This window comes from Pogona vitticeps, chromosome 4 (assembly GCF_051106095.1).
Source record: "Pogona vitticeps strain Pit_001003342236 chromosome 4, PviZW2.1, whole genome shotgun sequence".
Classification (NCBI taxonomy): domain Eukaryota; kingdom Metazoa; phylum Chordata; class Lepidosauria; order Squamata; family Agamidae; genus Pogona; species Pogona vitticeps.
The window spans coordinates 117,500,334-117,505,035 of NC_135786.1; positions in this window are offsets into that span (position 1 = coordinate 117,500,334).

The following is a 4,702-nucleotide window of genomic DNA, read 5'->3' on the forward strand; positions in this document are numbered from 1 at the left end:
TTCCAAGTTGTCCTACAGATTAAATTGCCAGGGAAGTATTGGGATGCGCTGAGCAAAGCAGGGGTACAACCAGCCTCCAAGGTCCTCTTAGAGAAGAAAAACACAAGACCAGCTTCTTCCTTAAAGCTGATATTACATATGTACATACCTTATTTGCTGCCGTACAAGGCGACTGGGAGTATTAGACGACCCCCCCCAACATCCACTCAAAATCCACTCTGCTGTGGTGCCGCCGGCGGCTGTCCGGGGCTCTGCCTGGGCCCGCCCTAGAAGTTCATGGCCGGCGAGGACGAGGGCGAGAAGGAAAGGGCAAGAGGGCGGGCAGCAGAGGACGGGAAGGAGGAGCAGCTCTCCGGTGGCACGCAGGCAAGCGGGCAAGCTGGCTCATCTGCTAGGGCAGAAGGGAAGTGGGTGGCGGCGGCAGGAGGGGAAGGAGGAGGAGCTCTCCGGTGGCGCGCAGGCAAGTGGGCGAGCTGGCTCATCTGCTAGGGCAGAAGGAAAGGGAAGCGGGCGGGGCGGCAGAAGGAGGGGAAGGAGGAGCAGCTCTCCAGTGGCGCACAGGCAAACGGGCGAGCTGGCTCAACTGCTAGGGCAGAAGGAAAGGGAAGTGGGCAGTGGTGGCAGAAGGAGGGGAAGGAGAAGCAGCTCTCCGGTGGTGCGCAGGCGAGCAGGCTCAGCGGTGCAGGGCAGCGGGCTCTGGCCACTCAGGCATGGCCGGCTCTGCTTCCCTCCCTCCGGACTGCCCGCCCGCCTGCCTGCGCGCCCGCCCGCCCACCTGCCTGCCCACCTGCCTTCCTGGCCCAAATGAAGTGCACCCGGCATACAAGACGACCCCCCACTTGGAGGCATGTTTTTGGGGCCAAAAAAGTCATCTTGTACGCCGGCAAATACGGTAGTACTCCAGCAGCATGTCCTCAAATATTCAAACTCCCCACACTACATGTGTGTTCCTCTGTACAATATATAGTACATCTGACAAATCAGGTAACATTACCTCATCTCAGGTGATCTCATATGAATTACATCAGTCTTCTGCCTAGTCAGCATGACTCAGCTTTACGCACAATATCAACAACTTCCTTTATATATTCAGTCTAAGATGTCAATTTCTTCTATTACAATCCTTGTAATTTTGTAACAAATACAATAGGCTGAACACCTTAAAATCTTTGAGTATGAATTAAAATATGTATATGTAGGACTTTGAAATTGTTTTTCTTCTTTGTGGTCTCTGTGAATGTACACTAATTGGTTAATCTGTGCAGAGCAGCCTCGGAACTTTCTAGCTCAAGCACATGGTGCTGGAACCACCCATATGCTGGCTATAACTCTGCCCCCAGCACCAAGTGCCTCAGTTCCTTTCTTGCCGCTGCTGCAGCTGCTTCATAGGAACTTTTGTGTTCAGTTAAAAATCTTTAACTTCCTTCCCTCTTTATCGGACTTCTCTGGTATTGCTTCAGATTGTTTTAGACTTCGTTTTCATCTTTGACTCCTACGCAGCGTGTCTCCTACATAGAAGGAGTACTAGATGCTCGAGCTGGACGGGCTTAACTGCCCCAAGACAGGATTCTGAAAATCCATAATATGCTCGCCCCTTTCAGCCAGGAGGCTCTGGTGTCAGTTCTTCTCCTTCGTGGTCTCTGTGAATGCACACTAATGGGTTAATCTGTGCCTTAGCAAAGCAGTTTCGGAACCTTCTATAGCTTTAAGGACATGGTGCTGGGACCTCCCCCCTCACCCAGCACTACGTGCCTCAGTTCCGTTTTCTGCTGCCACTTCAGCAGCATCGGTTACCGGAGCTTTTGCATTTTTCTTCCTATTCCTTTGGCTTGGACCTCCCTCTGTGATTGACTTCAGCTTCCCTTACTATCCTTTCATGTAACGACTATGGATTTGTAAACAAAAAACTGAGTCTGAACTTTATGGAAACTTCAGGGCCTTTCAAGCACTCTATTGCTTGTAACGTAAAGGTTCCCATTACCGATGGACATTCTCTGTGTCTCTTCTGCTTAGGCGAAGAGCACCAACTTGCCTCTTGTCTGCACTTCAAAGCATTTACAAAATCTGCTTTTAAGCAGAGGCAGCAGAGACTTTGCTCCCACTTGTGAAAGCAGTCTCTCGCACCAGCTTCCAAAATGGAGCCGCTGCATCCTCCCATGCCTGGTGCTTCGCCAACTGCGGCTCCGCCTGCTGCCGATGGCCTTGGGGCCCTAAAGCTTGCAGGCTCGGTGTCAAAGAATAAAAAGGGGAAGGCGGCCAAGAAACCCGAGCCTTCTCTTCTCCTTTCCCCCTCGACTTCCATAGCCTCTGCTAGGCGTAGACCTGTGGTTGCTCTGTTGAGGGTCGAGGAAGTTTTTCCCCCGCGTACGGAAGAGGCTTCTTTACCCCACCGCAGTCAGTCTCCAACACCATTTCCTTCTCTGGTGCTTGAGCCCAAATCTCCAGCACCCCCTGGGGTCTCCTGCAGGCTCCAAATTGCCTTCTCCCAGGAAAAAGAAGCTAAAGACTCATCACATTGATCCCCAACCTGAACATGTCTGGCCTCAGGTGTGTGGTGATGTAACCTCTTCCTGGGTCGATCCTCGGGGCTTCCAGACACATCCTTACATTTTTGAAGGACTTGATTATACCATGTCTTATGACCCATATAGGCATTGGTCAGTTTATTTTGGGGCTTACCCACCACCTCCACACTAATCGTCTGCTGATTATTACTACCAGAGACCACAGGTTTATGAGTCACCACAACTTCATGACCTGCACCCGTATCCCCGACAGCCACAATCTCAGTTTCTCTCGGGCCCGGCATTAGCTCAGCCGATGTCACGACTTCTACAGTGTTCACGGGCACCACCAGCTTTACCGTCTCCTGCTCCTACCTCAACTGAAAGAGATGATTATTTCTTGCAGGACCTCGTGCCATTTAGATCTCCTGAACAGAACCTTCTCTCAGCCTCAGCCTCCAGTGAAGATGAGGGCGAGATAAGGGAGGACTCGCCTGTACTTCATCTTGCCCCAGCTTCAGAAATTGCCGGCAGTCATCTGCCCTCATCTTCTGAGGATCACATTGCATATTCCAAGCTTATCACTAGGACGGCACAGTTACTTGATCTGGCTGTACTGCAAACACCTTCAGAACAACCGGATAAATTTTATGCAAACATTACTAAAGAACAAATCCCATCGGTCTGACTTGGATTCATTCCGTCGCTTTCCAGCCTTATTAGAGAACCCTGGGCTAAACCTTCCACCTCCCATCAAATACCAAGGAGGGTGGAAAACTTATATAAACTTATGGAGCTGACATGGATTTTCTTGCCAGGCACCTGGTTCCAAATTCGATGGTGGTGGAGGCCACCCAGTCTAGGCCCTGGGGAAAGTGATCTTCCACCCCTACTAATAAAGAGGGCCATAAACTAGACACGGTTGGTAGGCGAATGTATTCCCTGGCAACTTTCGTTTTGCGTGTGACCAATTACATGGCAGCCATGGGAGCATACTATGCTCACCTTTGGAGCAACATACTGCCCGTGTTGCAGACTGCACCGGAAGAACTTCAATCATCCAGCCTCCTGTATCATTGGGAAACCGTCTCGTTAGCCTGTCAAGAATGCATCATGGCCAGGCATGTGGTGGATGCCGTCCCATTAGCCTGTCAAGAATGCATCATGGCCAGGCATGTGGTGGATGCCACAGCCAAACAGCTCACAACTGCCGTTGCCCTCCGTCATCACACCTGGCTGTGATCGGCTAATATTTCTGATTATGTCAAGTCTCGAATCGAGGTCCTTCCCTTTGATGGGGCTGGATTATTTGACCCCAAGACAGACGAGATCTTGGAGAGTCTTCTTAAGCACCGTAAGACCACACAGTTCATTACTACTCAATCTCGTCCTCGTTCCACTTGGCGCCAGTCTTCTTCCTGTAGACCATACTCTGACTGCCAACGCTCCCAAGTGCAGCCTTACCAAGGTCAGTCTCAGCAACAGCCAAATGGACAGAGGCAGCGTCAACAATCACGTCAACAAAAACAAAAGGCCAAGCAGCCTCTTTAATATCTCTCAGCCCCCAGCACCATTTCCTAACCTGATCAAATTGGCACAATTTTTTGACATTTGGAGGTCTATTACCTCCGACTCCTCGGTTCTCACTGTTATTGCCACGGGATATGAAATAGAGTTCCGCTCTACACTTTGCACTGGTTTCCTCAGGAATGCATCTGCCTCTCCTATCCTTCGCCAGGAAATGGACAAGTTGCTCTCTAAGAATGCTATCACCCTGGTGGTAAATCCTGACATTGACCGCAGCTTTTTCTCCCGTTACTTCATTATTCCAAAGAAGGATGGAGGGCTTCATCCTATTCTTGACCTCCGTCCCTTGAATTCCTACATTACACCTCCACGCTTTCGTATGGTCTCCCTGGGTGATACTATCCAGTTGTTGATACCTGGTGATTGGTTTGCCCTCATTGACCTCAAGGATGCCTATTTCCATATCAGCATCTGCCTTGACCATTGGCGCTTCCTCCGCTTTTTGTTGGATGGAGTAATATATGAATTCAAGGCCCTCCCGTTTGGGTTGTCCACGTCACCCCGGGTGTTCACGAAGTGCTTTGCTCCTGTGGAAGCACACCTTCAGTTACAAGATGTCACTGTTTTCCCTTACTTCGATGAATGGTTGCGGATTTTTCTGCCAAGTTGTC